This window comes from Taeniopygia guttata, chromosome 2 (assembly GCF_048771995.1).
Source record: "Taeniopygia guttata chromosome 2, bTaeGut7.mat, whole genome shotgun sequence".
NCBI classification, from domain to species: Eukaryota; Metazoa; Chordata; class Aves; order Passeriformes; family Estrildidae; genus Taeniopygia; species Taeniopygia guttata.
Genome location: NC_133026.1, coordinates 132616618 through 132638779, shown reverse-complemented (window position 1 = coordinate 132638779; position 22162 = coordinate 132616618). Strand labels below are relative to the sequence as shown.

General features: G+C 38.1%; 1 long non-coding RNA gene across 1 annotated transcript; it reads right to left on the bottom strand.

Moving 5' to 3' along the window:
- Positions 1 to 9752: 9752 nt before the first annotated feature.
- On the bottom strand, positions 9753 to 21408 carry LOC140682542 (uncharacterized). Its single transcript, XR_012054379.1, has 3 exons — positions 21239 to 21408; positions 16156 to 16238; positions 9753 to 9989 (listed from the first exon to the last, which is right to left on the bottom strand). It is a non-coding gene; the product is annotated as an uncharacterized lncRNA (long non-coding RNA).
- Positions 21409 to 22162: the final 754 nt, after the last annotated feature.

Below are 22162 nucleotides of genomic sequence, written 5' to 3'. Positions count from 1 at the left end.
AGTATCAAAAAGGAATAAAGATACTAGATAATTCAATTAGCTCAGTTTCCACCTTTTTCAATTCGAGGTCCTGGATCCCCTAAGGAAAATTTCTCAAAGACTCCACAGAGGGGAAATATGTTTCCCATAGTGAAAATTGGGGGGAAACACCTCCTACTGGTAATTTTTTCTTAAGAAAAGGCAGACTGCCAGAAGCTTTCAAGCATGCATTTATTTGGTCCTTATTCAATAAATCCTCTTCTGACACTAATTTTCTTGCAAAGAAATTATTGTCTGATTGCTAAACCTCCCATTTCTGGGCAAGATTATTGAAGAGATGATAAATAGCAAGTAGTGTCTAACAGCATCTCCTCTTAATTTTTAGACACCAATCAGTCAGGTTTCAGATTTCTACATGGCATGTGAAGGGCATCAGTTCAGTGACTGAAATGCTCCCTATGTAACTAGGACAATGTTCAGTGCCCTCAATAATAAATCCAGGTCTCACTGACCTTCTATCTTCAATTTCAGAGACTGCCATGTGCTGTTTATTTGACTGTGGAACCTAACGAATGCTAAAAAAAAAAAAAAATTAGTTCATTCTTTCTTATGCTGGAGAAGATCCAGAGGATGGGTTATGATCATTCACTTTTCTTCTTTAGGGGCTTTGCTGGGGCTGCCTCTGAAGTACAGCCCTGACAGCCTTAATCCTCTTTTATTCTGTGCTGAGGGGAAGACAAACTAGGAAGCAGGAAAGTAATTTAAACAAAACTGGGCAAATTTACAAATGTAGAGCTGATGATATTCCACTTGGCCTCCTTTTTTTTCCAGATTCTGGCCCTGAATTAAATACTGTCAGGTAAAGGTCTTGCTGGCATGAAGGCAATGCTGGTGAAGGAAAGCCTAGTAGCAAACAAAACTTAGAAGCTCTCCATAGAGGAATAGTATCTTCCTTTACATTTATAAGGGTATATGTGTAGAGATGTGGTCATGACAAATTAAACCTGGGGTCTGTTTTCCCAAATGAAAAGGATCCAGGTACATGTTTCTGTTCTGCAGTTAGGACAGAGCAGATGTCACCACTCTCTGCATATTTCTCTTTTGCCAGGGTTACACCAGAACACACATCACATATGACTTGCTGCGAAATATTTGTGACATTCACATACAAAATTCAATTATCAAAGCCCACATAACTGGAAGAAAGCTCCTTTCTCTCTTTAACTCCCAGCCATCTACTGTAGTACTGAGTGGCGACAGCCAAAGAAATTGTGGCTTGGACAGTTCAGGGCGCTTGTTCTCTTATTGTCTTATATGCAATCCAGGATGCAATGAAGTAGATAAAGGAGCAAAGGGCAGTGTTCACATGGTGGTGGTGGTGTCTAACTCATTCTGGTTTTGAGGCATCCTCCCTTCCTACCTGGGAGAAAGCATCTGTGCCTGCTCCTGGGAAATGGTTGCTTTTTTACTTAGATAAAGTAGCGTTAGATGTCTTGCATTGAGGGATGTAGCCCCTCCCAAGAAAACCCAAAACAGCGACAAGGTAAAATAAGGATTAATGTCAACCAATAAGATCAAAGTTAGAAGCCATGGATTTAAAATCTTAATGAGAAAAACAGATTCTGAAACAAGCTCTTAAAAAAAACTTGCACAAAAAAAAAATAGATTGCTGATGTTTCTGCAATGTATTTTATGGACATTAAGCATTTGAATAATATTGTGGACACTGAATTTTCAAATGGCTTTCCACCTTCTCCCTTTCCCCACTGAGGGTGTCCTGTGTGATGAACATTCCCCACTTCTGGATAATTATGTAATATGGCAGTCAGCCACTCACCAGTCTGCCTAAAGTCTCCCTCCTTTCATATCTGGTACACATTAGGATTTTGGAACTCTGAATCCCACTGGAATCAGTGAACACTGCAGCCTTCCCCTTCCAGATTCACAAATTCAAATGGTTACAGGAGATAGTTTATATGCAATCAGAGGGAGATGCAATATTATGTATTTAAATGCAACTGAGCATTTAATATGTGTTCTAATGCACTGAGCCAGTGCAATATATTCTTCAGCCTGCACACGACATTTCTTGCAGTACCTCAGTCTCTGCATTGCACTGCCCTGAGAGATTTAAGGCACGTCATATCATAAGAAGGAACCAGGGGAATAAGTGAATTTGCAAATAAATATGAAAGAGACTTCATATAGAGTTACAGATACTGAAAAATTATAGATTATGAAAAAAAATAAGCCAAATTTTTATTTATTTGAATCATGGTTTCCTCTATTGATACCTCTGTTTGTATCATATCACAAAATGATGAGGAATTTACTATAAGAGAAATCTGAGAACCCAAGAGAGCAGCACAGAAAAGCAGACCAAATACCACATGGTCACAGAACCTGAAAATTCATGTAAGGAATGAATTTCTATAATATACCTATAATAGGTAATATACCTATAATTCAACTTGAGCCAAATCTTAAATTCATCTCCAGACAGAATAAAGTAAAAATACTCTCCTCAGATATTTTGACAAAACTATTGCTTTCCTGATATTTTTTCGTAGCATTAAATTGTTCTAAAATCATTGGAAACATATTTCAGTGAGAATACTTAAAGGAGGCTAGCATAATTGGCTGGAAATATTATATATTTTTCCAGAATAATGAGGAGTTCTTGCAAACAAAATATGGCATATCAAACTTACAGAATTCATATAAAAAGCTAAATATTACCATAATTTCATTCAAATATTGAGGATTGTTGTGTATTATACTTTGCAATGCTCTCTGAAAGGAAGTGTAGAAAGCTTTATCACTTCAATCTCTTAAGGCTGGATTAAGTAAAACACTTTGGGAGGAAAAAATTGCAACTGGTAGATATGTAAGACTACACATTTCTAGCAACAGATCTTTTCCATTTCCCATTTAGTTTTGGTTCATTAACATGAGAAATACAGAGATGCAGATCTATGCATCATCACAGCATAGTGTTAATTTCCACAAATAGAATTTATCTGAGATTTTAAAAATCCTGATGCTACACCAGGAAAAGCCGAAGCTGTCAGAAACTAGGCTGAAACCTGAACACTGTGTACACAGTTTTTCCAGTCTGATTACTCAGATCCACCCAGTTGTTAGGAACTGAAAAAGGACTTGTCTGTTGAAAGTCCTTGATTACTGCAAGCAACTGCAGGGCCACAGCCCCGTTTAGCTGCTTCTCTTGAAAATATTGTTGAGCTTTTGAACTGCTATTATTAATGTGTATTTTTTTGCCCTCTGCTGCAATTATCCAGTGAGTATTTCTGTTGTGGAGAATACATAATAAATACTTCCACAACCTGAAAAGCTATGGTTTCAAGCCAGTACTCAGTAATAACCCTTTTACTCTAAATAAAATTTTGTATGTATTATTGTCAGATACAGCTTTCTTTTAACAACAAGCTACTGATGAACCAAATTAGTTTATGAGAGACTTTTTCTCTATTGTCACAGATGTTGTTATTTGCTGAAAAAAAAATCAATCCTAAGGTTAAACTCTAACTGGAATATGTATCTTTATTCACAAATCCAATATTTAATAATCTTTTGTACCCAGCAAATCATGCAATCACTTTTCCCTTCATTCCTCAACAGAATGGGTGATGTCCCCTGCCCTGCCTCATATAGCTCAGCATCAAGCTTTGAGACTTAATTAGCTAGAATACATTAAATGTTTTAAAATTCTCAGACAAAATATATAGAGCTAATCTGAAATCACTCCTGCTTTTTGCAGGTCTCTTCAATTGCACTAAATATATACAGAATATGTATTTGGTTCTTTTTCTTTTTATTATTTTCTGATTCTGGAAAGGTTTGTTCTTTCTGCTATTTTAATATCTCAGGTTTAGAATGGGAAGAATAAAAAGCCCCTGTGGATGTATATTGCATGTAGCAGCTGCTAAGATACCACAAAATAAAGGTAAAATCAAAGAAACACATTTACCTAAATAAAGAGTCGCTGGCAGGGAAAGTCAGGAAAAACCTTTACCCATCTCTTTTTAGAAATAATAAGAAAGGTATCAAAAGATTTCAACATTTCAGGATTTCAAAATAACTGGAATTCATAAGCCTAAGAAAAAGGACTTTGCTAAGTGAAGTAAGTTCAGTCTTTGCAATGTAATTCAAATTGCACTTGTAATTCAGGTCCTGGAATTAACCCACTGAAGCAAAGCTTGAAAAGATTTAGATTTACTCAGGCTACCAACAATACAATAATATCTTACAATTTCACAACTCCCTGTCTATTGGCGATACTGCCAAATGGCGGTAATCTGTCAGTTTGAGGCTCAGACTTGCTAATTGTTAAAAAATGAACCTGGACATCATTCCTGAGCTTCTCTGGCTGAAAACTTGTAGAAATTCAAGCACTTTTTAATCAGGATAAGATAACAACTGAGTTCTTAATTGAGATACTTAAGGAATGATTTCACTGGTGCTGCAGCCCCATTTTTAAGATAGGTATGTTCAGGAGACAATTCTTGCATTGTCCAACCATTGACTCTGATGAAAAAAGATTTTCTCTGACCATTGCTTTCCTTGAGGTAAAATTCATGTTACCTCAGCTATCAATATAGTTTCAGAGGATGAACTTGTTGGATATTGAGCACAGGAAGATTATTTTATATTGATATTAAAATACTTTGTTTATTAATTACATTCTTTACTTATTTTTACTTATAAATAAGATTATTGCTTATTATTATTGGAAGGAAATAAGTGGGAACCTAGGGAGAGAAGAGAAAGAAGGAGAGAGAGAGGGAGGAATGGAGGAAGGGACGGGGGTGGGCTGGGAGAAGGACTTGGTTGAGAGTTATCTGGACATGGCACAGGTAGCAGACGGGGCTGTCCTTTGGCCTTCTATACAAGCAATTGTAGGCTAACTCTGCTATTAAATCTTTATCATATTTGGCAGTTGTTCAGATAGTAAAGTAAATGGGGTTTAAAGCGTCATTTTTAATAGTTATTATCTTTGACCCCGCCCCCCCCCAATAATGCTGCAAAATTAGTAACATTATTGACAAATATAAATTTTCATCAACATACCCAGCTATTTTTAGAAGTGTATATAATTATTAGGAAAACCTGTCTGAACCTCCAGGGGACACTGAATACAACTCTTCTTTGTCTTAATCTCCATCCCCAGAGGCAAGTCAACTTCAGCTAACAGGGCCCCTCCAATGATTCCAGTGGGCTTTGGATCCAGCTCACTCAAAATAAGAGAAACCTGCAGTAATGTACTAAAACTGGTGCTATGTAAACAGTTAATAGGAAAACATAATAAGTTCAAAATTGAACACACACAGAGATAACAAACAAAATGCTTCGCACAGATGCTGTTCCTACATGAAAAAAGAATTATTTGGACTAGTATAAGGGAAGTATGGAAGTATTGCTTGTGAAGTTAGAATTCTTTCCAACATTTTATATGATACCCCGACATGAAAGATATTTGTTATCACAAAATATGTATACTTTTTGTCTCATAAATAAGACACAATTTAGTATTAGAATACTGTATTTTCTGCAAAAAGCACCATATGCAAAGCAGTGCAGTTTTACATATATTTAGCTTCCTGCTTTCTCTCTTTTAAAACACTTATTAACCAGAAAGACCTCACTGACATGTAAATTTCATTTTCTATGCCCAGCAGATTAAAATACATCTGTTTCAGACATCATTCAGTAAAGAAAAAATTTGAATAGTTCATTTTATTAGAAAAAGATTTATGTCAGCATTCAACTACAACAAGAGAGGGGATAGTGGCATGTGCACAATACTGGAAACAGATTTTCCATGAAAAGTATTTGTATCGAACAGAATTGTTCCAGAAATAATGTGGGCTTTTTGTGTACAGGTTAACCTAGTAGGTTGTGGACAACACCTGTCTTTCCAGGTAGATTTATTCTGTTCCTTCACTGTACAATTTACTCATGCTCCTGAATTAGCAGCTGAGTCAATGTACGTTTAATGCACACTGTGAGAATGTGTATGATGAAGTAGATGGGAGTCATTCCTGTCTCACTATATGGAGCTCCAGGAGTCGAGGAGACAAATATCATTCTCTTGAGGATTTAATTGTACTGTCTCAGGAAAAGTTCATTTTATTTTACTTTTACTTTTCTTAGAGTTTGCAGCAAGATCAACAGGCTAAACATCTCTTTCATAAAGGCACAGTTAATAAAAATCATAATTAATACAGGATTAACATATCAACATGTGGTATCCTGGACTATATAATCTACCAGCATATTATAACACACTGGCATACGAAAGGTGATAAAGTTCCATTCATGACCAGGTAGTTTAGGGAGTTAGAATATAATACAGATCTCATCTTATCTAGGTCACTACTCTAAAAGCAAGCTGGTTTTTGTGATGGAAAGTCATTATAAGATCATCATAACATCATATTTTAAAAGTATTCCCACACACACACACAAAGGCTAAACTCTGGTTTCTTCCAGGACTGAACAAAAATTACTACTGCGTTTTTCAATTTTTGATTCTTATAAATGTCAGGATAGTATGCATACTATCATGCATTCATAATGTAAGTATCAAATAATTAATTTCCTTGGAATATTCACACTAGCCTAAGCAAAATGTTTGATCCTGTCAAAGTTAAAATATGCTTTTCAAAACATGCCTAAATACAGAAAGGGGGAAGCTTTCTTGAACTGGAGCATTCAAGGAAAATGTGGAAGAAAAGGATATCTCTATTAAACAACTTCTTTGGGGAAGATTATTCAAGTTAGGATTGCTATTAAAACATCCTGGCAGATGGATTCAGAAGAAATGAATGTCTCTGCACCTCTAATACAGTCATGCCATGCTAGTAAATCTCAGCTGCTGGTCTAGGGACTACATTACTACAAAACTTCAGATGCAAAACACATGAAAAAAAAAAAGTCACACTGGTTGAGCATATTGCAGCATTGTAATGTGCTCCTGTTCATACAAATATTTGATAATACTGAACATCCAATACAGGCAGATGCAGAAAAAGAATATCAAAACAGAAGCAGAAAAAAAATATCCTCAATACAACCATTATTGTTGTATTATCAAGTTAAATCTTGATAAAAAGACACACAAAAATTTTTTTACAAAGATGCCAATCCTTTCTTATGAAAGATATCTTTTAAAACAGGATTTTAAAGCACTTGCTTTATATACATATGAGATATTGAAATAAATCTTGAGACATGAAAAAATATATACAATTCAGTTTGAGATAAAATATTTATAGAATAGAAACAAATTTGGAAGAAAGTGGTAAGAGTTTTTTTTTAAATACTAGCTATAGTATTCATCAACATTTGTGTTCTTCACTGGCAAAAGTATATATATATATATATCAACCTAATCTTGTAAACCATTTAAATGTCTGCATTTCTCTGGTTCTACACTGCTAAAAACAACTGGTAAGAAACGGAAAAACTGGTTTGCTTCAAAATCCTCAGAGTCATTTTTGAATTTGGCTAGCTATAACTAGAGATTTAGAATACTCTTCCTCACATTGCAATACAGTTATAAATCGGGCCACTATAACTTAGGAAGTCTTGATTTTGTACAAGAATTAATATCTAAAGGCTCCTTTTAATATTTACACAATATATTTTCCACATGTATCAGTGTCCAATTCTATGTAATTATCCCAGTACATGTACAAGCTAGAGTGAATACAGCTTGTGTTAACATATATGTTATGTTCTGCATATAAATAAACACAAATAAAAAAGTTTTACAGACTGCAATTACTTTTACACCAATTTTATGTTCATGTTTGGAAGCCATTACAATATGTTTCTGAGATATATGAGTATTACCCTATTTTCACATTAAAAAAATGGAGCAATGAATGAGCTTTTGAAAACATTTTCCTTTCTGCAGTGTATTGCAACTCTCGGTTAGAGATCTCCTGAGAAGGACCTTTATGATGAGAAGGTACTGTATGTCTTAATTTATGGATCATCTCCTGGTTAAATAAACCAAATTAAACTTTCTGCAGCAAAATAACAAACAGGAAAATCTTTTGCATGATGCCAAACATCTCCATTCCTCTTCTTGTTGTAGATGTGATTTCCATTTTACCTCCTGAAGGATTAACAATAAATGAGAAGTAGAGAAGATTGCCAGTTTGTGGTGTGGGACCAGGCTTGAACACATACATCATTTTTTTTTTTAATTAATGAAATCAGGTAGGCAAGCCTTATTTAACCTATTCCTGCTTCATGCAATCCCTGTTTAATTCAATGTAAAATAGCCTTTAAAAAAAAAGCAGACTAAAGAAAATCTGAGAACTGTGTATCGAAAGCCATTTCCTTTAATTAAATTCTTGGCAACAAAAAAAATATTTATTATGATATCTCTGAATTAGATTCAGTGACATCCATCATAAAGGACCACAAGCTGTCTCACAAAAAAGTGTGTGCACAAAAAAGCCCACAGTTTCACAAGGAGGTGAAATTTTTCAGAGCAAACAGGACAGTTGCTTCTTAATACTGTAATGGAAAAGGGTGCACAAAGATGCTGCTCGGCATGATTATATTTTTCTTTTACAGGAAGAAAATTCAGAGAGCTCTCATTGACTGGAATTTGGAAGGAAAAGCCCAGATCCAAACTGCTGGTGCAGGGAGGGGAGGCACCACAGCTGAGCTTGCAGGATTGAGCCCATGTGCGCTGCTTGGGCGCCGCTGCTCTCGCTGAGTGCCGGGGGGGAGAAATTGGCTCACAAGGGTTTCCTCACCCACACTTCAAGTTAAATATCGTTTAATTATTAAGGCCTTTAAAAGCAAGAAAGACTAAAAGAAAAAAGAGATCTTGGAAAGATCTGAAGGGAAAATGGCATTTTTTATTCGTATAGAGATTATTTAACTTTGGAGCTCTACTAATGATAATTTCTGTGACCAAAAATGTCCCCTTATGATTAATCAATTATGCAAACCATCCACATTTCAAGGCTAGTAAAGACTTATTTAATGACATTTTTCATGCATCTCATGTCTTTAATATATTATTTTTTCCTTTTGCTCCGACAGAGCAATCAGCTCTTCAGAAGCAGCACTGTGTGTCATCAAATAAAATCATTCTCCATATCAAGAAACAATTGTTTATTTATAATACATCCTAAAAATTGATCCTTTTAAAAGAACTGATTCGGTGTTCAGCTTGTTTCTCTGCAGCACAAATTATTCCTTCACTGGCATGTTTCAGTTTGGAGTGCCCCAACAATAATGGCATGAGGCACTACAAACAACAGGCCAATGCAGGGTTGATTGTTTTATTTTCCCTCCTTTTTGCTGCCCGAGGAATGATCCAATTTCACCTTGGATATACCCTGACTGCACAGATGCCGCAAGAAGTCAGTCAGTCCTTTCATTAATTCCTTTCTGAATATTTTCTGGGAAGAAACTGGCAATAATCCCAAACTGAATGTTACATAGTGTGGGCTAGTGTGTCCCTACAAAATGAGCTGAGACAGCCAAACTCACTTTAGTCAAGACCAGTCCACAGCAGAGTCTGAAGGTATGAGGTTGGTGCCATACATGCTTCTTTACAATGCAATTTGCAAAGGCCAGTTTACTGAAGGAAGAGGAAAGAATCCTTCAAGAAAGGAACCATCTGAGACAATGGCTCAAAATATGATTCACATTTTAACGCTGAGCTTGACACCACATGAAAGAAAGAGGTACTTACTAAACAAACAACAACATGGTAACAAGAGAGATTAATTTTATTATCATGTATACAAGTCATATGGAGATTTGGGGAAGATTGAAGGAAAGCAGCTTTCACAGTTGTATTGCTCAGGTTTAGTTAGCACACAAAGATCTCATTTATGGAAATAACAATGCTTGGGTCATTAGTACTGCCGCAAATGAGCGACTCCGCCGCCTCTCCCCTTGTCATAATCTGTGCTACGCAGCGGTGAGACAATTGTCACTGTAAACTGCATCCCTCACTGAAAAGTGAGAAAACAATTGCAATGTGCCATTGGAATTAAACAAATAATTAGGACGAAGAAGAGTATGTGCTCTACAGTTCCAGATGCATTCCCTTCTGTTTTGAAAGATGCAATGTAACCTTAATTAAACTTGCGTTTTTAGAAGTAAATATTTATTTACTGTAGATTACCCTTCCCCCCAAAAAAACTTAGTATAAATATAAATGCCTGAAGAGTAAACTTGCATTGCATGTACTCTGTCCATGATAAAACAGATTAAAATAAAGAAAAAGCAGAATAAAGGAGGCTCTGGCATGGCTGACTCAAGATCTCCATCTAGCGTCCAAAGGAAGCTTAACAGAACATTTGGAAAACTAGGGGTTTAATTTTTAAAAAATCAAAATAAACCCAGAGAAAACCAAAAAATCAAAACCAAAACCCACACACAAACAAACAAAAGAATCAAGAAAGCAAAACAAAATAAATAAAATTTTAAATTTTGGCCACTGTTTGCTTTTTTATCACTTCACAAATCACTTCTAGTATAGTCTACTCTATTCATGCCCTTATTCTGTCCTCTTAACAGTTTATTAGTATCTTTCAGGGGTACACTATGTATGTAGACATGATAGACACTTCATGTATTTTTCTTCTATCTTCTCTTCAGTAGCAATTATGTTTAGGGATATGTTTAACTAGGGTATACTGTGGATAACAGTGGCTTTGAGTCCAACTGGTTCCTGTATAATCACTTTTTGTTGCTGCTGTCACAGCACATGCACATATTTGCCAGAATATTTGCCATAAAAATCAATATCAGAATAAATTTCTGAGAGTGTATACCAGCATGTTTGACAGTTTGAGAACCTGGGTTCTGCTGCTACAATTTTGGCCCAACACATTCCCTTCCTATAGAAATAACAACACTGAAATAGGGTGTTATAGTCATGGGATGTTCACACACCTGATCCCACAATGGACAGCAACACAGTAACAAAACCCAGGGAAATAAAAATTCCTAATATTTATTCTAAACCTATCATACACACTAAAAACAGTCTTTTAAAAGACCATTTAAAGTTAAAGGGAGGAATTTCCCCCTTTTCTCCTCATTCTTTTCTATTTCCCTATGGTTCCTATAGTTTGGGTAGGACAAATGTATTTTAATTTTTTTTATATAGTATGCAGGACATATATCTCAACCAGCCTTCTTTAGCTAGCAATGTGGGAAGAAACAGCTGTATGGACTCAGCAGTGCACAGGAAAGATGCATGCTCCTCTTGGCTGCTCAAGCCTGGCTCTAACTCAGCTACACCCAGAAGTGCTGGCTCTGAGTGCCAGGTAGAGCCCTGAAAGGCATGTTTATCCAGGGACACACAGGGCTGCCACTCTTCCATTCTGTGGTCCTGGATAAAGTGGTCTTAGGGCACAGGGTGCCTTGATGGTTACCTGGATCAGAGCCACTCTCAGGTGCAAAGTTTTGGATGTATCTTCAGTGCTGGCCACAGTCAATTCAGGAGAAGGAGGAAGAGCATTATGGGATGTTTTTTGTACTTAAAAATAAACCACAAAAGGCTGAGATGCCAAAATGTGCTGGGGTTTAATATTGCTTCCAACAGGTTTGTAACAAGTATAAAAATTTTGTAAGAGAATTTCTTCTGAGCAATTCCTGGACTAAAACAGTCTAGGTGAAATGAGCCTCCACCTTTCTGAGGCTTGTGCTCCTTCTCTTCCTCTGAAATGAAACACTTGATGGGCACATTTATAAAGCTGCCCATGGTTTTCATAGAATTTCACAGAATCATAGGAATACTTAGGTTGGAAAGGACATTTATGATCATTGAGGTTTCCAGGCTTTTGCAATAGCGCTTATATTTACAGTGGTGAATGCCCATAGAATTGGTAATATTTCTGAAAGTGGAATCAATTTTTCAAGATCGGGACTGTAACTAAGCACATTACAGTCATGCTGAACTCAGCGAGTGAACAAGGCTCTCTGAGCTGGTTCATAAACCCAAGAGGATATTCTGTAAGGCAAGGATAAAACAGTCTGTCTTTTCTATATCTAAACTTTCAGAGCAGCAGTGGGCTTTCTAACACATGAAGACCACATTCTCCTGCTGCATATACACACTGTGGTAGTGCCTCCCAGCTTTGCCTGGAGGCTTGTCACAGGAGCTGCATGAATGCAAGAGAATGAACAGGAGTGAACCCCACATGCCCCAGTAGTCAGATGGATATAGACAGGCTTGAAAGAACAAGACAGCTCTTATAAGTGATGGACAATCATCCACAAAGCAGTCACCTCAACAATGGTAGATTGTCTTGCAGACACTGAGGCAAACGTGTTTTAAGTATGAAGGCTAAGGAGACTATTCTCTTAGACATTTCAGAGATGGAGGTTAAGGAAAACAATTCTTTAGACATCTCCCAAGCCTGGGGCTAGTGTGGAAGAAAGAAGTAAGATGCTTCTTCGGAAAGGTAAAAATAGGAAACAACAGCTGGCACTCACAGGGCAAAAGGAGGTTGGAATCAACCATGTCAAAACCAAAGCAAGATATGGAGGATGAGAGAGAGAATGAATATCTCAGCAATGAAGTGGCAAAAACACAGAAGCAAAAGGAGGTGAGAGGGTAAAGCTCTTTATGGGGCAGAGCAGTGTCTTTCTTCCTCAAGACACCAGGGACTGAGGATCAGAGACATGCTTTTGGCTATTATTAATGCTGTTATTTCTTTCTCATAGTAAGAATCAACTACACCTTTCAAAGAGTAACTGGAAAATTATTAATTCATATATAATTATACAGTATATGCCAACATTCTTGGATTGTTAAAAGCAAAAATATCCCCAGAAGTTTCTTTTTTCTTTAATTTTTTTAAGCCAAATCTTCTGACTTTTTCCATTGTTCTGAGTAAAGCAATATAATTGCATATAAATATATACAGTGCATTTGTGCTTCCTTTAATTCACTAATAGCTGTTCTTTGTCTGTACTTATATAAACTGTCAAATATTTTGTTTAACATAAATGATGGAGGAATGGCAAATTGACAAATAAAATTAATATTAATAAATTTCTCATGATCTTTTATGTACCAGTGAAATAATCACTTTCTCAGTGGTCACTGCATCTTTTGTACCCATATTCATCAAGGTTCATTATCTGTGCTCCTCATGCTTTTCTATCCAAATTTCTCTCCTCTTCAGATTAGTTCTGGAATTCCTTCTCCACCACACTTTGCTTCCCTTGTTTCCTGTGATTACCCAGAACAGGTTGCATGGTTTCCTGTCTCGTACGTAAACACTTTTCCATTAGTAGTTCAGTGGGGATACTTTCTGTGGGACTACATGCTGCTGTTTGATAAGATAGCAAGAATGAAGTTATCTTCTGATTTAAAGATAGAGTGTCTCTCCTGATTGCTTGTGTGACAGTTAAAAAGTTCTAAAAACATTTGGATTCCCATTAGTACTCTGATGGTAGGGCACAGATAAAACATGTCAAATTTTATCAGCACACAGAAATTTCCTCAGTTTTTAAGGTGTAAATGACATCCTAATATATCAAGCATTAATTCTTTATGTAAACAAAAAGTCACTGAAATTAAGGCACCTGTAGGGTGGAGAAGACTGTACAACAAACCCTGGTCTCATTTGCAAAGCTTTTATCAAAGAAAGGGCAACTTCACATGGATTTCTTAGTGAATAAGCTTTCAGTTATAAAAACTGGCAAGATTTATGGTTATAAATCAGTTGTCCAGTATCATCAGTATCTGACCACCAAGCATGCTGTCTCACTTAGACTTTTTTGTGAAATGTGCTGGGAGAGTTTTACTGATAGCATTGTCAATAGTAATTTCTTAGCATTGTGGGCTTGACACACACAAGTATTTGCTTTCTACTTAATTCTTTTTATAAATAAATATGTCTTCAGAGTGGTGCACTAACTTTGCAAAAGTAGAAAAAGTAGCAGTGAATTTGAGGAGCAGTCTCCCATTGCAACTGTGGGAATGGCCTTGGTAATATTTCCTCACAGGTAATGTTTCCTCACAGCTCATATGTGCTCTCTTTCTTGGGCATGATAATAGCATTTAATAGTAGGCTCACAGCCTTTTCTGGGGCTGTCCATGTAGATTAAAAAAATTCTGTAGTTTTTCCTAGCATGTAGGCTTTTCCTCAGTCCTGTCTCACCTTCTGATGACTTGGTATCATTAAGGTTGTATTTACATAACCCTTAAGCAGTGTGCTGTCACCTGGTACCAATGCAATGATAGAGAACGTGGGAAAAAAGCTGTCTCAGATAAAAAATAAAACCAGAGAACAATATATCCAGGTCTCTACGCTGCCAATCTAAATCTAGCTGGGGTGCAATCATCAAAGCTGTAGTCTCAGCTTTGGGCTGGTAAACTCTCCCTTTGTGCTCTTTGTATCCCAGGGAAATCACCACTCATCTCTGGCTCTCAGTAGTCAGAAACTGAAGTACAGTTTACTATTTAAACCAGACATTGTTTATTCAGAGTGGGAGAGACAGAAAATAGTCAGAAGACTTGACAAAGCCAAGAAATAAAATACAAGCCTGACCAGAACCTTCCTAGAGGAACCTAAATATCAAATATCATTGTGAAATAGTGGTAGCCTTAACCTTCCATGGTGCTGACTCCCTCTCTGATGTCAGCAATCCTTGACAGGTCACCCAAAACCTTTTCTTCATCTTCCAAAGCATTTGGTACTCACTTCCAAGAAGAATCTGTGGCAGTAGCACTCCAGTTCCCCCTCAGGCTCCAGACAAGGAAGCACCTCTGAACTGTGCTCATCTCAGCCACAGCAGTGGCTGCTGCTTGAGAACTGCTTTAAATCAACACACTTACCAGATGCTCAGCCCTGCCAGCTTTGGCAGCTGCACCATCTGTCTCAGTCCCGGAGATGGAGTAGACTCAGTGGGCTGCTTGTAACTCCCATGGGACCCTCTGCACAGACCATACACTGCTGGGAATGGCAATGTACCAGGGCTCTGCCAGCAAGGAATTAATCCATCTGAATGCCCCGGGGCAAAAATGAGGGTAGCATCTTGCACAAACTGTTTCCTTCAATCTGCATCCCAGAGGAGGTAATCTTTAGTTTCATATAGAACTCCCAGTTTCAGAAGAGATGACAGCCTTGGGTTTTAAATCTACAAAGGCTTTTTAAAGTTCTACCAACTCCTTCTTTCTTGTATCTTTTGGCTGAAGTCTGGAGAAATTGTTATCACTTGCCCTGGAATTCAATGCTTCTCTCTTTCCTGGCTGCCTGAAGGATCTTCTCCTTATCTCTCATTTCCACTAAAGTCAGAAGCATTGTGTTCTTGGAAGGAGTACCCTTGAGTTGGTTGTGGGTGAGTATTTCTAAGCATCAATCAATGCAGGAAACATCCTCATTCTCTGGCAGCTCACAAAGAGCAGACTGTAATTTTTCCAGGAAATCCACTAGATCTTTTTTGTAATTTCCAGCTGAAGATACTGAGATTTATTCACAAGAAGGATCTGGTTTAAATACTAGCTTTTTTTTTTTTTTTTTCCTGAGCATGTCAGCTCTCTGACCATAGATTACACGGTTCATTTTAACAGATCTCTGTTTAGTCTGCATGCAGAAGGTTTTTGTGTCAAGTCATTGATCTGTGCAATCTGACTTCCTCTTTATCCATGCAGAGCAGTAGTACTCACTAACTTTGCTGGGAGCTAAACATCATCCATACAAGAAATACAAAATTTGCATTAGTAATTAGGATCTGAAGATGCAATGCTACCATTCCCTCCTCATTCTTTTTCTCTCCCTTACTTTGGAAATCAGTCATTGGCAGGGGTGTAGAAGACAGTGTTGGCACAAAAGACGTCAGATGAAATGTCATTTTATAAAATTGATTCAACCCTCTGAAGTACTTTTATGATTCAGAGTAAAAGCCCAGAGCTGTAATGGCTTAACAATATGTAGGACTATAAACTTTGCTTTACTGGGAGACAATCTCAGTAAGAAGACAGAGGAGGGCAGGAGAACTGCATTCTGCTTCTGCCTCCACCACTGAACTGTGCTGGGCAAATCACCTCAGCTGCTGCTACCTCCTGGCCCTCTCCACATTTTGCACATTTAGATTTGGGGGGGAAGGGTATAATGTGTGGCTAAAAAGAGCTTTCAATCACTCAAGATTACTTACCATATGTGGATGTGACAGTCTGGTCAGAGAGAGAGAAAGCTAGATAAGCTTTCCCATGAGTCAGTCTGGGAAACTTTAGGGAGCTGGAGAGAAAGAACGATAATCAAATGGCAACAATCTGCAGGTAGTGCTTATAACAAGTTGTTTTTCTCATAAAGTTATTTATTGATGGGTGTCTTCTTAATTAGCCAGTTATGTGAAATGTGTTGATTAAATGACCAATCAGGTCCACCTATAGTCAACCAGGGTATAAAAGAAGAGGATTCAATAAATGGGTTGCTTTTTGCCATTAGCCTTCTGACTCAACAGTGACAACTGTACAAATTACTGTTAATCATAAAATCCAAGGCAAAGAGTGTGTGTGACAGGCTGCAGTGGCTCCTGGATATGCACCTGAGGGATGCTCATGATTTACCAGTATATGGGGTGTGGTGGGGAGCACTATGTACCTGATGAGTTTCCCCACCTTTGCCTCTGAAAGCGCTGCAGCCACCAGGGGTAACTGCAGGAGATGGATGAAGAGCCTCTCCTTCAGCAGCTGGTTTGTGTGGAATTGGGGAAGTGAGGAGGGTGCTCAAGCCATCCTTCTCTCTTCAGTATCACGTCTGAGTAACAGAGAGGCAAGTCTGCTGGCTGTAGAAGGCCTGGCTGGGCAAGTAGTGCCTGTGCCCAAGACGTAGTGATGGTAAAAGATGAAGAAAAGGGGCTGTGAGGGTGTAGCAGAGAAGAGGACAGGAGACAAAAGCCCCACAAAACTGAATGACAGCATGGCTGAGGCCTTCAAGGATGAGAAACAAGAGGATGCAATGGCAGGCATTTGATGACAAATTCTTTCCAGACTTCCATCACAAAAGCTGACATTCTCTACTGAATGCTATAGCCTTATACTAATGACCACAGTGCCACTATACTCATTAACATCTTCAAGTCATACTTAATTATAGTAATTCTCTCCTTTTCCTCTGTTATTTCCCTCCTGGATTTAATTTCTTCATTTCTCTTTCTAATTTTGCTTTTTGTTGTTCACTTTCCCATCTCTTTAAAATTCCATTAATTGTCTGAGACTGCAAAGATTTTATATAAAAGCTTATATAACAAAAAAAAGCATCCCTCACTGAGTGCCTGATAAAATGAAATTACATGTTAGTCCATATTAGATGTATTACAGGAATGATCTTTGCTGTAAAGTTACAGATCTCTCTGTGCTGAAGGGGTGGGGTGTGGAGATCTCATGTCAGTGACTATCAGATACTCAAAAAAAAAAAAAAGAAGATATATAGGTACAATTAAATTTTGCTGTGTCACCTCTGTGCCATTTTGCAATTACACCCACCCTTCTTTCACTGGATGTGCTAAGCAACCCAGGGTGAGATGGAAATAACTGCACAAATTCTCTATCAGCCAGAGCTCCTCCACTCCAGGCACCTCCACCTCTGGATGCTTTCTGAGCAAGCTGTTTCTGGTACCTTGTTTCAGGTTAGATCTTTATGAGGACTAAATCAGATTAGTTCCACTAACTGCAGGGAAATCATATCAGTGTAAATCAGCTCAGACTGTGATAAAATCTTCTTGAAACTAACTGAAGTGGTCTTCATTAGGAAACTTTCAAGAATCTAAAGTAATTAAAATTTGACATAAATGGCAAGATTCATATATATGGCACTTTTTACCTTTTTTCCTTTTACAAATTAACAACAAATGAGTTATAAATTTGTCACATACACTTATTATTTGAAGTCAGTGGAAACTATGAATAATTTAATCCTTAAATTGTGTATCTCCAGGACTTATTAAGAATTTGGTATTCACAGTCTCCGATATTTATTTTTGTTTTGACTGAACACACAGATCAGTGATGGATTTCTGCTCATTAGTATGAATTTTATGTTGTTGCACATAAGATTTACTATCCCATAAATAATATCAGCAAACTCATTTGTTAGTATAGCCTGACAAAATGAACACAAAATGAGTATAAGCACAGCTGCATATAATATATCTAGAAACTGAATATTCACAGAATTTGACCTTTTCAAAGCCTCTTTGTATGAGTCCAGTTTTAGTATGCTGCAAAGCAGTCAAATCTCTAATGTACTTGGGAGAAAACTCCATTTATGTTCCCTTACACCTTTATAAATAGTCTCAAAGGGAATTGAAAGTATATGGTGATGAGATGCTGAAAAGGTAACAGCTGGGGGGAAGGTAGAGACAAAGAGCTGGGCAGAAGGTGGACCTTGAGCATATGATGAGAAAATAATAAAATAAATTCAGTCTGCAAATATGCTGGGAGCAGAGGGAGGCAGTACTTGCTCTGGGGCCACATGGTGAGCCAGCAGTCGAAATAGTCATGGCTGGTTAGAGAGACAATTACAGAGGTTAGAGAGGTTAGGCATTGTCCTTTTTTTCCAGCCCCACCCCCAAGCTCTGCCTATTTCTTGCCATGGCTCCTTTTCCTTGAGGGAATTTGTAGCAACCATACGACCTTTCTGCTGTTGTTCCAGAGCTAGAGCAGCTCTGGGGTACCCCTGCTGTCAAGCCTCACCCACAGACTCAGGGTGGTGGCCTGAACCTCCCCAAAGAGTCCATGGGGCTTCGTAGCTCTCTACAGGAGGCCTGTGAAACTCTGCCAGCAGGAGTATTTCACTTCTCCTGGGACAATTTGCTTTGTTTGAAGCCTGTTATGTTTGCCCTTGAAATAACATCTGCAGTGGAAATCTCTATTTGCTCTCATTTGATACTGCATTTCTCAGGCACTGGGTTTTTGGTACAGCATTACACTGGTATTCAAAAGAGCTGTCTTGAGAGCAGACAGTTTCTGTCCAAGTGCTTTCAGAATTTGCTGGAAGCCCACTTGGCTGAGCAGAGGTAGACAGTATAAATGTTTAGGTTTTTTCACTATGCAACTACAAAGTGCCATGTTATTTTTTAGAATTAAATAGGTAAAAATCCTTCTGTGGTTTTACATAGTTTTTTCTCTTTGTTTAGGTTTTAGTTTGGGTTTTGGTTTTTTTTTTTTTTCTTTTGGCTGGTGAATGCTTTGGGTGATGTATGCTTTGACATTAAGAGTTTAATCAGAGAATTATAGAATAGTTTGCATTACAAGGAACCTTTGCAGGTTATCTAGTCCTAATCTCCTTGCACTGAGCAGGGATATCTTCAATGAGATCAGATTACTTAAAGCTCCAGTCCATCCTGACCATGAATGTTTCCAGGAATGGGACATCTGCCATCTCTGGGCAACCCATGCCAGTGTTACACCGCTTTCATAATAAAAAATGTATGCCACATACCTAATCAAAATCGACCCTTCTTCAGTTTAAAGCCATTACCTATGCAATGTTCTATTGCAACAGGCCCTGCTAAAAAGTGTCTCCCTATCTTTCTTATAAATCCCTTTAAGAAAGGAGAGGCTGCTGCAAGATCTACCTGGAGACTTCCCTTCTCTAGTCTGAACAGCCCCAACTGTCTCAAGCTTGTCTTCATGGGAGAGGTGCTTCAGCCCTCTAATCAACTTCATATCCCTTTTTTGGACTGTTCCATGTCCTTCCTCCCCAGAGCAGAACACAATATTCCAGGGAGGCCTTAGAGGAGTGGAGTAGAGGGGGAAAATCACCTCCTTGATCTGCCAGTCATGCTGCTTTTGATGCAGCCCAGGATATGCTGGCTTCTGGGCTGCAAGTGCACAATGCTGGGTCACATCCATCTTGTCATTCACTTAGTATGTCTGCCTGTTCTCTAAAAGAGAAGTGCCATCAAGCACCATAAAGGCCAATGTGACAAATGTATTGTTACATGTGATATATGCTCAACTTACTTTCAGGGTTTCTGTTGTTCATCCTTTCTTGATGCTTCAGACTGTTTCTTTTCTTAAATTATTTTTATTGAAAGATGAGAAAAATGCAAAGCCCCAGCTTACAATCTCAGTTGAGAAATGAGTCATACCACCATGGACACTTCCCAATAATGCTGCAAGATTTGTGTGCATGATTTGTAGTCATAGTTTGCAGGAGAAAGGAGAAACTAATTATAACTATGTGTCATGGCAATGTTTCTTAGTGAAAAAAAAAAAAAAAACTGTGAGGAAAAAATGAGGCCTTAAAGGCCCTTTAGGAGGGAGGCGTAGCTGACAGAAATAAAAATGGGGGAGGTAGGGATGCCCTGGAGAAGCTGCATCCTCTTGGACTGAGCTTGTATTTGGAATCCCTCCGAGAGGAGGCTGTTTGTGCAGGCTGCTGTCGATAAATAAAACATTCACAAACTAGGTCAAGATTAGAGCTATGAGACACTAACAAAACTGGATGATGAGAGGTTCTTTTATGTGGTTGAATAAATACACTAAGATCCATGAGCTGAAACTACTAAAAATTACTTGTTACAAACTTTAAAAGTCCAGGGGAAAAAATGAGGCCCATATGAAAGAATTCGAATTCTCTGGAAAAAATTCTTTGGGCAGAATAAGTATTCAGGGTATAGTTGCACAACTTTGGTTGAAACTTTTCAGCTTCAGGAACTCAAACTCTGAAGAATTTTTGTAAGCATTAAATATTTTTCAGATGCATGTTTGGTATATCCAGCCTTTACAAAAACAAAATTGGAAATTAAATAGGAAATAAATCAAATAAACATGTTTTGCTTATTGTATTTGCTTGCAGTCTTTATGATTCAACCTATACAGTGTACAAGATTGTCAGGAATGGCTTGGCAGAGATACTGGAAGAAAAAAAAAAAAAAATTCTTATCAGTCAGCTTGTGAGAGACAAAGCAGATGCCAGCATGCCAAAGGCATGTTATTAAACAAGACTTATCCCAGGCCACTCTCCTAGTTTCAACGAAGTTTCACTGCAATGTTTATAAAAACAGAGGATCAAATAACCATTTACATTAGAAAAGACCTTTGAGATCATCAAGTTCAATCTTTGACCAAGCAACACCATGTCAACTAGACCACAACTCTAAATGCCATGAGTCATTTCTCTAACACCTCTAGAGATGGTGACTGCACCACCTCCCTGGGCAGCCCATTCCAATGTTTAATAACCCTTTCTATGAAGAAACTCCTCCTGATATCCAACCTGAATCTCACCTGGCACATGTTCAGCCAGCTGTTGACCAGCACCCGCAGGTCCTTTTCCCCTGGACAGCTTTCCAGGCACCCTTCCCGAGGTCTGGAGCACTGCCTGGGTTTATTGTGGCTGAAGGGTAGGAGTGGGAAGCATGCTTTGTACACCCTCTGCCTCTGAGGCTGGGAACGGGAATGCTGCAAAAGAGGTAACAACAAACAGAGGATCTCTCCGAGATGGTGCAAAAGAGATAACAAAGAGAGGATCTCTCACAACACTTTAGTCTCACCAGCTGGGGCTGTCAGCTGAGAAAAAACTTAGTTGTGGTCTAGTTCTAGATCCTGACAGTGCAGCTCTGATGTAGGATTGTTATGGTAGTTGAGTTAATCTGTGCACTTATTACTGTGTCATTTCTACAGTCTGTGTGCCTCTGGTGTTAGTATCACATGTTACTCATATTTTGATTTTAATTTCTCTACATCTTAAGAACAAACTATCATTCTTATTGAAAGGTTATTCAATCTCCAGCATCACACAACCCTGCTCCCAGCTCAAATGCCACTGGATGCTATGCTAATATAGATGACCAAAGGAGTATTTTTGTGAAATATACCTCAAGGGCTTGATCCAGAACTTGTCAGTTCATGGATTTTCATTCAGATTGATGGTTTTGCTATCCTGCAAGATGTGCTCCATCAGCTGAAGGACTCATTTCCAAGTTTACTTCTGAAGGACCACTCCTGCAGCTTGAGTTGTTCCAGAATGTGCAAATAATATTTACTGATTAGGCCAATAAATTGGCGATTTTTCTCATTTTCACACCTCTTGTTTATCTTTCTCTTGTTTTTCCCTGCTCAGTGAGCTCGCCCTAGCTGGATGTGCCTCAGGACCTGCACACGGCCAAGTTCTGGATGGGGTGTGCTGGGTTTTTACAGAAGATTGTTGCC